The sequence below is a fragment of the Protopterus annectens genome, chromosome 16.part0, assembly GCF_019279795.1.
Source record: "Protopterus annectens isolate FY-2018-M chromosome 16.part0, PAN1.0, whole genome shotgun sequence".
Taxonomy (NCBI): Eukaryota; Metazoa; Chordata; order Ceratodontiformes; family Protopteridae; genus Protopterus; species Protopterus annectens.
In genome coordinates this window covers 321,366,426-321,379,149 of record NC_056750.1, presented here as the reverse complement: position 1 = coordinate 321,379,149, position 12,724 = coordinate 321,366,426, and the positions used below count along the sequence as shown (strand labels likewise).

General features: G+C 37.5%; 1 protein-coding gene across 1 annotated transcript in view; it reads left to right on the top strand.

The window, feature by feature from the left end:
* Positions 1-12,724, top strand: part of NACC2 (NACC family member 2) — an 808,805-nt gene that overhangs the window by 404,987 nt on the left and 391,094 nt on the right. The window lies entirely within an intron of this gene.

Below are 12,724 nucleotides of genomic sequence, written 5' to 3'. Positions count from 1 at the left end.
GCTTTCTAAAAATACTTGACACTTTGGCACCGGTACATACAAAAAGAGTTAAAGAATTCTGCTCCTTGGCTAACCAAAGCATGTGAAAATCTAATGAAAAAAAGGGATAAAATGTGGGGTCTCTGGAAGCAAAGTAAAAAAAATAAGCAGATCAAATACTTTTTCAAACTGTTTAATCAAATAATAAAAAAAAGTTGTCCAAGATAAATAATTATACTGTGCTCACCGACAACAGGGGCACAGAACTAACCCAAACAATTCTGGTCTTCAATCTCAACCCTACGTAACCTTGGTTCAAAAAACAATTGCTGCATTTCACTTAATGTTCCTCCTTGTGAAATAGCTGAAGACTTTAATATTCACTTCATACAATCCATAGCTGACCTGATCTCTAATACCCCCAACTCCTGCCCCTCCTCTTCCTCCTCAACTACACTGTTAGTTCTGACCTTCTCCACCTTAACAGACTGAAACATTTTTCTGACAACTCAACGAGTAACCTAATCCTGGTCACTTGAGGTGCATTGATTTAGGCTACCTCCTAAGATAATAAGGACCATTTTCCAGTCTAATGGTCCTCATCTACAGGTGTTTTTACTAAAATGTTGTCAGCTACTCTGTTTTATAATCCATAGTGTTTTTAAATATAGGCATTTGTTTGTTTGGTATCCAGTGAAGGAGACAGAAATGTCTGGCCTGCATAACCTGACCAGTTTGCCAATTTGTTTAAAAGGGAAGAGCTAGGATTTTTTTTTTTTTTTACTTCAGCAGTATGTCAAAATTTATGTAATTGCTATGGGGGATTCCTTTCTTTGGGGGCCTGGTTTTGCAACTGTCTTTTTAAACAATGATATTCATTTTCAACATTATCCGTTCTTTCAAGAAATAAGTTCATAACTGTTTTTGGGAACTTTAACCTTTCTCTAAGCCCTGCAGTAAATGACACTACGCAATTTTTAAGGGACCAGGACCTAATCAATTCATTATGGACCCTACAAATCCTAACCCGGTCTTCTGTCAACACTCTTTTTTTTCTACCTGCTAATAACCAACCATTCCAGTAACATTTCCAGCATATTGACCCCCCCCCTTTCAGTGACCCCTTCATCATGATCCTAAAATGTCTCAAAATGTTCTCCAGGACTTACAAGATGGCTGCACACTCAGCAGCAGGTCGATTAGAGCTCCTTCTGTGTGAATCCTCTGTTTTGCCAGGAAGAGTTATCAGTTTATGTAAAATTCTGATACTATCAAGAAAATATACTGCCTGGATGCCAACAAAGAAGAAATTTATCAGAAGTAAGAGAAAAATCAAACAGAAAAGATGACAGTGCTATGGCTGGAAGAATCTTGTAGCTGTTCAGCCAAAAGCAGTTTGAATTTCATCTTTAGTATAGAAGATGGCTTTCAATAATCCATGCACTGAGGTGTTTCAGTACTCCAGTGCCTACTTATTGTAAAGTCAAATGACAAAAGTCTGGAAAAAAACAGAAGTTCTAAGTAGGTATTTAGATTATCCGATAAGCAGGAATCAAAGGTTGAAATGAAGGAATATCAGTTAAACGTGAGGCTTCTCAAGAAGATCTTTTATGAAATAAAGCATGCAGACAGACTGCATTAGTTTTGAGAAAGTACAGATGAGCTGTTGGACTGAAGTTTCATAGTAGGATGTGTTAACGTAGAGGGTGCATTGTGTGTATGCTCTTTACTTGGTTATGAGAAAGATCCAAATAAGTTCATTAGTAAAAATGCAGCCATCACCAAAACACGTCTAGGTGCCAAACCACAACCACTGCCGAAAAATGCAGTCCTACTAGCAGGAAGAGCTGCTTCTGACAAAGCAGCAAGGAAAAGTATTAAAAATTGGGGACCTCTATATTTGTGGAAAATGATTTGCTGTATGCTAGGCAGAAGAGAAACAGGTTTACTCTGGCAGTCAGATAATGCCAAGAGGCAGTTTTGAAATTCAAGTTGCTATATCCAGCTGTCCTCTGAAATGGTTTTCCTGGAGGATCAAAAGCTTTTTTGATACAGGACAGGCAAAAGAAGTAAACTTTAGCCAGCAAGCTTAAGGGTACACTGCTTTTCAGTCTTCTGGCAGTAACAAAGCTTATAGTGAGAGCTGGCCAAATAATTTTTCCATTGTTTTAAAGGCAAATGTTTGAGCAAAAGAAATGAGCCCAGAGGCTGACTAAGATTCGGGAATAACTTGGTCTTGATCCAGAGACTAGTATTGGGGGCTTTGAGATGACCAAGAAGACGACCAGCAACAGTGGGACATTAATGAATAAAGCATCCATCCATCCTATTAGCTGTAGTTGAGGCACATGAACTGCAGTTCTTTAAGAAATGGCTTTAAAAGACTGGAAATCTGCAGAAACTGTTAAAACTGGTCTGAGAATTCTAGTGTTTAGAAGGACTCTGAAGAGGCTGAGGAAGCAACTAAGTAACATGGATTTTATTGTAGTTGTATAACACTTATATTGTGTAAATTGCATGCAATATTGTAAATCATTTCTGTATAGTGTCCAGTCAGAGTTATTTTAAATATGAGGTAGGTGAGTTTTAAGAGCATCTGTTGTATACATTGTGTTAAACTACTTTCCTTAACTGAAATGTATCCAGGGTTTACACTGTAACAAGATGATAAAGGCAGGAAGGAAGCAAAGTAATGTTAATATAATGTTTTGATCGTGGGCTGATGTGGGATATGTAAGTGAACTGATTATATGTAAAATTTAAAAGATGATGTCAGGTTTTTACATACATGCCTAGACTAATGTTCTCAGTTTAAGCCATAAATATTTTAATTGTAAATGCTTGAAAAACAAGTGAAGATTTTGAAAACCTTGAAAAAGTTTTAAGTTCTTTCTTGCAGTTGCAAAGTCTTTAGCTCCTACAGAACAAACAAATGCAAACAAGTCATCTTGAAAAATCTGGCCTGGGTATTCTGAGGGAAATCTGCAAGGGTACTTGTTTGCATTGACAAGCAGTTCCATGAGGACAGATGAAGTTTTAAACTGTTGGAAGCATATAGTTAAGTAGTTGCCTAAACAGCCTGTTTTATACCAGTGCACAATTTGTTTTTTAAAGGTAGCAGTGCACTTTTTAAGACTAAAAGTTAAATTTACCGAACTCATGCACATTTTTTTTTTTTATTTGGGAGAGGAATAAAGAGAAGATAAGAACGGATAGCAGATTGCATGAGTGGAAACTGAAGCTGTAACATGCACTTTAGCTTGGTTATTCCTAAGTTTAGAAAAGGTAAGGCTTGTGGATGCAGTTAGTGATTTGGTGAAACTGTTACTATGCGGATGGTTAAAGTAATTTAATATACTTTTGTGTGTTTAAGAAAGAGTTTGGGTTGAACATGTATTTAGATTTTTATTTATTCAGTATTTTTATTTAAGCATAAAGTCTGGGGGAAATCTGACATGATTGGTTCAGACAGAGATTAGAGGAAGCAATCATGCATAAGATCATCTTACCATTGTTGTGCACATGTAAGCTGCAAGTTGGAAATGCATTCCAAAGACTTGTCGCACATAAGTGGGAGTAAGAGCTTTTTTATCAAAATTTCTGCTTTGTCGGTAATAAATTAGAATGTGAATGACCTTGCACATTTAGACAAATTGTGAGAATGTTGAATTATATTAAGTGTGGGGTACAAATAGCAGTGTTACAGGTGAGGGGTACAAATAGTGTTAAAGGTGATGTGTTTGTATAAAAATGAGCTTGTGAATTTGACAAAAGATTTCAGGATGGGCATTTAGCAGATTATCTGGGACAAAGGAAATTGGCCATAATACTACAGACTGTGAGTGATGCACCATTAATAATAGAAGAGGAAACTGGGAGCCATTATTGAATCCCCAAATGATGTGGCTACTCTACAAAAGGGCCTTACAGAGACAGATGCTTGGTGCCAAAGCCATGGGCTCAAGCACAATGCCAAGAATTGTATAGTCATCCCCTTTGGGAAAAAGCATGTATCCGTGAATTACCATATAGGTGGCAGTACACTAAACACCGAAAGTGTGATAAGAGACTTAGGGACACAGGTGGACAGTGGTCTCACCTTCGGTAACCACATTGCCACAACAGTCAGGAAATCCTTCTATGTGGCACACCTCATCAGTAAGGGCTTTTCTTCCAGAAAAAAGGAGGTCATTGTCCCACTGTACTCATCCCTCATTAGACCCATTATAGAAAACAACGCCCCATTTGGTATGTACTTCTCAAGACATCTGCAACAACTGGAAAGGCCGCAGAAATACCTCACTAAAAGAATCACAGGCGTAAAGCAGATGCCCTACACTGACTGCCTTAAACTCCAGCTATACTCTGTTGCATATGGTCTACTCGGAGGCGATCTCTGCTTAACATACAAGGCCATGTCAGACCCAGAGCTGTTGGACATGCTACACTTAAAGAAATCCCAATCCCTCAGAGCCACACACTCCAGGGATCTAAACCTTGTCATCACAATAAACAAAACATGCTGGAGGGATAGGTTCCTGACCCAGAGACTCCCCAAACTCTGGAATAGATTGCCCATACATGTCAAGCAGAGTGCCTCTTTGGTCCTCTTTGGTCCTCTTCAAAAGGAACCTTGACGATTAGATGGGAGAAAGGAAATTCACTCCGGGGATCACGTCAGTCACCCTGCTAGATGGGGGTCCAGGGAAGCAAATAGTGTGGGAAGAAATAGCCAGGAAATTGTTATGGCTAGGCTTCTATAGGCCCTAGGGCTGATAGCCTAGTACCATCCTATGAACCTATAAGGAAAGGAGGGCAATAATGGTAGAGTTGTGTTTAGTAAGAGGTTATTGGCAGGGGATGAAAAGTACTATGATATGTATTTTATATTCTACGTACAATTGCTATTATGGAGCTTGACCATTCTGGGAGACATAATACACTTTCCATAGTAAGTATAATTTATGGGTGGGGAAATGAAATCAGACTTGCAGTAGTGATGATGTATTGGGGGCCCTAGAAGAGAATATATAACAAAAGAGGGTAGATTTCTGAAGAATATGAGAATATTTGGCAAATATTTGATAACAGGAGCTTGGACAGAATTAACATATTCCCCAAGGTAAACTGAGCTAGGCTGGATAGAAATTGTTTCAAAAGATTGTGTGTATTTACCTGAAAGCTGTGAGACCAGCTGAATAACTATATCAGATTAACCCCAATAGAGAGCAAGATAATTATGCAGGGTGATCCAAAAAAAAAGTTGAAACTTTACTACTTACCTGAGAAAAAGAGAGGAATTTAAGGAATAAATAGTGGATATAATTCAGTGGTTATTAGGGAGGATATAAATTACTTAAGAAGGGATGGAAAGTTTCCAGGAAGAGATTGTTTTCCTGTGGAAATTTAGTAAGGAAAGATCTGGAAAGTTTTGTTTAACAATATTTTAAAGGGGGTGATAAAGTATCCACAACCCAGATAGCAATGAAGTGTAAAGAATTCTCATCTCATCTTCTCTGTTGATTTTTTAAAACTGTATAGCTCATCAGATGAAGAACTGAAAGCACAACTGCAAATAATCAAAACTTTCAAATGATATACGAATGTCATTTGATCTTGATAAATGTGCAAAAGCAGCCTTTAAAGCAGGACCGCTGCAGCACAAAGAAAACATCAGTTTGGGACAAGAATGTGATATAAAAACCTGAGCAAGAAGGGAGTGTGTAAATATTTGGGAACTGAAAGATCAATAGTAAAACATGAACAAATGTGAATAAAACTCAGTAAGGTATATTTTATAAGACTGAAATGAATCGTATAACTGTGTTCTCATCTAGGAACAAAATTCAGGCTGTAAACCAATTTGCTCTTCCTGTCCTCGCTTACAGTTTTGGAGTGATTGACTGGCCCCAAAAGGTGTTGGATAGGCAGGAAAACAAAAAAGAATGCTTCATGCTTATGAAGTGATTTATAAAAATCAGTGCATACCATGTTTATATATTCTCTGTTCCAAAGGAGGTATGGGCCTCCTTAAAACTGATTACATGTATAGATCTGCAATTGTGGGACTGCATTCATATCTGCTGACCTCACAAGACCCAAACATAGTGAAAGTTTTGAAACACGAGGAAAGTAAATCTAAGGTGATTTCCCCTTCTTAGTCTAGCAGATGCATATCAGCATCAAGCAGGAATGGAAGTAAAACCAGTAGAAGGATAAGTCAGGCAGCAACTGAATGTGCCAAAAAACAAAAGAAAGAATATAAGGTGAAGGATTAGATGAGAAGGCAAGAAATGTGGAAAATGCATAAATGTATTTGCAAGTATAGAAAACCCCTGGAACAACCTTATGTTGATCAGGATTGAACACAGGAATGGTTAAGGAGAGGTAAATTCTAACCAAAAGATGAAAGGTTAATATTGGTGGTCCAAGACAGTGGACTACGTACACAGTTTAAGTCCATTGAACATGTGGGAGAAATGGGCAAATGTAGGTGTTGTAAAACAGAATCGGATTAAGTTGCACACCTCGTTGCTGGTTGTGACATTCTAATGTCAGAAGGACTGTATACTGAAAGGCATACAATGTGGCAAGACTGTTGCACTGGGGATTGTGCAGACATTATAATAATGAAGTAGCGGAAAACCAGTGGAAACAGGAACTGCAAAGCATCATAGAAAATAATGAAGTTTACATCACATGAGCTCACCCATTACCAACAATTCAAAAGATAGATGAGAGAAAAACAGATATAGTGGTCCATAAAAAGAAAACAAAAATAGCATTGATCATTGAAATCACTACACCCCGTGAGTACAGTGTCTTGTGCACAGAGAGCCACAAAGTCGTATCAGGAGTTGCAGGCAGAAACAAGAGCAGTGTGGAAGAAAGCTATCCAGACATTTCCAATAGCAGTAGGAGCAATGGGACTTACAACTGCAGATTTTTTTTTTTGTATTTAGAAATGTTACAGATACATGTAACTCTGTAAGAATTGCAAGAGGGGTCATTACTGGGCACATTGCGAGTAATGCAAAGAGGACTTCTGGCTGACATCAAAGACTGAAACAATACTAATTTCATGAACTTTAATCGTACTGTGACTTGGGAATAGGGTCCATTCCTGTTATGGTATTAGAAACCCAAAAGATTTGGAGAAATTAAAAAAGAATAGAAAGTAGCAGGGAGTATTGTAAGCGCTAAGCCAGAGTGGGACTTGAGAAAGGAGATTTTACGAATAGATCTGTGTGAAAGTGTATGGAAAGTAGGATAGAAGGGGGTTAAATTTACTAAAGGAAACTAGCAATGGAGCTAAAGTACTGGGAGCAAATAACTTGAGCGAAAGGTGATAGATTAGGGATGAAGCTAAGGAGAAGTTTGGACTGCAGATTCATGACTTCCTCCTTTCCAGGGATTGATGAGACTGCATCCAAAGAGAATGGGATAGGGGAGTGCTAAGTCAAAGACCAGCTGTGGTAGAGTGTTTAGCTGAGATTAGAAGAAAAGCTGTTGATAAAAAGTGTTAGTAGTGCATATGAATTATTTTATAATAGCTGTAAGAATAAGACAGTGGAGGTTAAACAAAAGTGGGAGGAAAAGAATGGAAAGGTAATTTACAGAGGGGCAATGGGAAAACTGTCTAATGCTTCCATGTGTGCAGCAAAGTCCAGAAGGTTTATGATATTGGCATCAGAGTGTTTTTGTATATACTTTTATACCCCAAGTGTAGATTTCAGGAGATTTTTGTTTCTCACATAGATATCTAATGCTGCAGGTATGTTGGGGAAGAGGGCGATTATTGGGAACATGTTTTTTGAGATGTAATGACTTTGCAGACATTAAGTCCCCCTCCTGAGTATTTAGACAAAAATTTTTTTGGGAACAAATTGTTATAACTAAGAACATTTATTCTTTTGAGATGGAATATAGACTCTGTATTGCTCAGAAATGGTAAAGCCATACTCATTTTAATGTCATTGGCTGCCAAAAACAATTAATAGAAAATGAAATTCAAAATGTATGCTCAACATTAAGGGAATTCTGATAATTGTAGAAGAGACCAAAGAACTGGAGGTGACATCCTTGGAAAATGGAGCAAATTTCATAAAAACAAATTAAATGTTTAGGAACAGTACATGCAGAATAATCTGAAAGATAAGTGAGGTTTAAATGAAGATGTGAATTAAGCAACTTACTAATTTTGGAATGAAAAATTTTTAAAAAGATAATGTGTATGTATATGCCGCATAACAGTGACAATGGAAACGTATTTTCTTTTCTGTTAATGTATGTGTACACATCTTGCAGCTTAAAATTGTGATTTAATAAAGATGTTTAAAATGTATATATTCCCCCACTTGTCACATTTCAAAATGAAGAATGCATCTAAACTGAAATCTCATGTCTCCATAACAGACTTGAGTACATTTCTGTCTTCCTGAAACCCAAACTTTAGCAGTGAAAACTTCACCTACTATCTTAATCTACAAAAGAAATATTTCACAAAAGTTTTCAAAAAGATATGAATGACTTACTAAAGAACTTCTTAAACTATATGAAGCTGCCTAGCAGAATTGGAAACAATACCAATCACCTGTCCATCGAAAATTCACATCCATCTATAACATTGGTTTGTTACACCATCAAACTGCACAAAGCCAACCCACTAATAATTGTACAGTTTGCCTTGCTACACTCTTCCCAAACATTTTTTTTCAAGATCAATCTAATTACAGGGCGCAGTATCCCTAACAGTAATACTTCCCAAGATGCCATTTGCTGTGTTCACAGATAATTCTCACCCTCTGACTTCCTTGATGAATTCAGTGTCCTTCCTGCATTACCATCCAGTAACAACCCAGCCTGCCTCCCATCCTTTCCATCACCCTCCCACCTTTTGCTGGTCCTTAACTTAGCACTCCCCTATCCCTTTCTCTTTGGATACAGTCTTATTAGTCCCTGGAAAGGAGGTGGTCACGAATCTGCAGTCCAGACTTCTCCTCAGCCTCATCCTTAATCTGTTCGCTCAAGTTATTTGCTCCCAGTATTTTAGCACAACTTACAACCAAAGACGTTAAACAACTAATTACAGGGCACACTGTTCCTAACCATAAGACCTAACCCTCATTGAGCAAGGGGTTACAATGTAGTAAATTGTTATTGACAAGGCATTGATGTTTGAGATGCAATTGCTTTGATGCTCCTTTGAATGTTATGAAAACTTTTAAAACAAATCCCTTTTGATGGGTCTGCAGGATCAGATAATTCTTGAGCAGCGGGGTTCCTCTGCCATTGTAAAGAATTCATAATTATTCACCTTTGACATTTACAGCCTCTGTGTCACTGACATCATGCCTTCAGTTTGGAATTCAGTCCCAGGTAGACCACATCCCAAAATCCTAGGCCCACCAGTGACTCTCTCCAGTTTCTGTCCTACCTGCAGTCTGCAAAATATGAGATATAAAAGCTAAGTTAGAGAGTAACAACTAAAGTAAAACAAGGGCATACAACAATAACCATCTCCTTTCCAAAAGCAACATGGACTTTGGTCTTGCAGAAAGAATGACTTCTGCGTATGTCCTTACTGATGACATATTGATGAATATTGACAGAGACAACCTTACAGGGGCTCTGTTCATTGACCTAATTCTTGCCTTTGATTTAGTTGACAGTCCCTCCAACTTCTCTCACTTGTGGAATATAGGTGTCAACCCAGTAGTTTCTACTTTGTTTTATAGACTTTGGTACTAAAAGATCTTTCAGTGTTGAAATTAAGTCTATTTCAGTAAGAGCAACTGTTCAAACCAGTGTCCCACAAGGCTCAAGTCTTGCACCACTTTTTTTCTGTTTTATAAATAAACTGGATCATCTTCATTTCACTCTAATCTTATATGATGCTGATATGGCATCTACAGGTCCATTTAAAATCAATTATTGCAAGTCTTAGTTATGATAAACTCCTACTTAACCTTAAATGGGATATTTGGAATCCACAAAAACTCTGGATCTGTCCCTCAACATTGACCAGCAAATATAAAAACAATCTCCCAGTTGAGACCACTTCTTTCAAATGTCTGTATCTGACTTGATCAAAACCTAAATTTTCAACTTCACGTTGAAAATGTCTTCTGTTCTGGACTTTACTTGCTTTACATTGTAGCAAGGACTGCCACTGGCAAAAGTAGTCTTCTTGGCCAGTTAGAATGTGGCCTGCATCTGTGAACACTACACCCCTACAGTCAATTGAAAAGAAAATACCTGCTGTTTCCTAATCAGTTTTCCTTGGTGTGGACAGTACTGCATTACAATCAAAAAGATCAGTTGGCTGCCTGTTAAATGAAGAGCTGAACTCTTGTTAGGATCCCTCCTATTCAGCCTGTTAAACCGGGATACTGTTACCCCTTTCAGTCAAGTTAATTTGCTACATCGTATGAAACAGTCTTGGAAATTCCTCAGTCAGTGCCCAAACAATGTAAATACCTAGAGCTAAATTTTTCTGCACCAGCCACAACTTCTTTCTCCCCAGCTCCAGTGTATGTCAAGCTCTCCCCTCCAGCTTAAATGACATTTCATCCTATGCAAAATACAGACCCCATTTCAAAGCCTGCTTTATTAATCAGAGTCTGTGCATGTCTTAGTGCAGGTTATGTTATATAACCGTTTCAATACTGTGTGCAAACAGTCTTCTTTAATACTTCTCTCTCTAAACACTCCATTGTAGACATTAAGTAAATATGTTTGTAGTTCCCTACCTTTCTTAATTTGTCACATTACCTGCTCTTAACACCCGACACATCTGCTATTTTGTAATTTGTTCAGTCTAATTTGATTGCATATATATCTGTATGGGTTTTTTCAGGCAACTGAGTTCTCAAACTCTAACTTCATATGGTTGAGACTGAGTTTGTGAAATCTCGGAGCATTTGTATGGAAATTGTTGCATAGTGGGGATATGGGGAATTTCCTGTTTTCCCCACTGTAGTACAATCTCAGAATTGGTATATATAATTTGCAGGGGTTGCCCCCCTGCAAAAATGTAGATTTTTGTTTTGTTTGGGATTTCAGACCATATGAAGTTAGTTTTTCAAAAACTCAATATTCTGACACAAACTTGTGTGTATTTTTTTCTTTTGCATATGTAATTGTTTATTTAACATTTGTTACCGGAAAGTCGGACTTGAAACATTTTGCTGTTTATAAGACTGCACCTTGGACTGGGCCTAAAATTGGACAACTTTGTTTACCGGGGAAGGACACTAACCAACATAAAATAAATGCTCAGTCTTATGCTGTAGTGTCTATGTTTTGTACAGAGCCAGCTGTGAGTCACAAGGATGAATATCTAGGGCCAGATTTCAAAAGCCTTGCTGTGTAAGTGGCTTACTTCAGAGTAAGCCAATTTATAAAGCAGGCATATACTAGAGTAAGACAGTATCACTGAGAACAAGTCTTTTAGAACCGGACTGTGGTGTCTCGCCTTTGTTCCATTAGAATAGTCTTTCAAACTGTTTGTCTTTTTGGCTTTTCCCGGTTAGGGGTCGCCACAGCGGAACTCCGGTCCACTAATGATGGGCAGTAGATTTTTATGGTGCAGAGTTGCCAGCCCGACGCCCTACCTTCAGCGAAGGCACGCCCATTCATGCATGTCTTTTGGAGGCCACTCGACCGTGGGGAGGACATGCAGACTCCACACAGAGAAGGCACTCCAGCCGAGAAACGAACAGGAGAACCTCTTGCTGTGAGGCAACAATGCTACTGCTGTACCACCGCGGCTAGAATAGTCTTCCAGACTAATATGTGCTTATTGACTGTTTTGAAATTACAAGCTTTACATGTTACACAAATATTTATCAGAGGAAGTTAAGAAATGTCCTTTCAGGAAATCATGAATAACAAAATACTTTCAGTAATATACTTGTGAAATATGATAAACGATGGCTATATTTAAAAGCTTATTGACCATAACTTTGGGAGTAAAAATGTGTAAACACCATGTTATGCCTTTTCTGTTCTTTTATGATGAATCCAGGTATATTATTTCTCAGAAAATATATTTTCCTGAAGCTGGAATCTAATCTCATTTAAAAAAAAAAAAAAAAAAAAAACCCTTTCATGATTGTCCAATCATACAATGGCAATAAATAAAATTACAGATTATGGTAGTACAGCTTTGCTAGAAGTTAAGTGCTATTATTTTGCCCATGTTTGGGAGGGTGTTTTTGTCAAAAGGTTGCAGCCTGGATGACCAGTCTTAAGGTTAAGCTGGAGTTACTCAAACTCAGCTGTGCTGTGTCACATTAAATAGTAAGTTAATGTTTTTCTCAACTTTTTGCATAATTCCATTGTATGATATTTCCCACACCATTGCATGCGACACTACATATGTAGTACATCACCAGACACCAGTAGTGTGACTGCATTAATTCTCATGCAAGTATACTTTAAAAAAAATATATATTGACATCAACTGGTAGACTCTGGAAAACTTCTGTCAAAAGACCAAATTCAAAGGAAATTAAATATGGAAAATAGTTCATGGCTTACATATACAAGAACTGAGACAATATATATTAAACAAGAAACAATGCAACCATCAATAAGACAGAATGTTCCTAATTTCATAGAACATATAATATTATTAATAAAAACCCATTAATGGAAAGGGTACTTATCCTCTATTTATAAAACAAATAAAAAAATAAAAACCTATAATAATGACAAAATATGGAACTATTATAGATCAGTT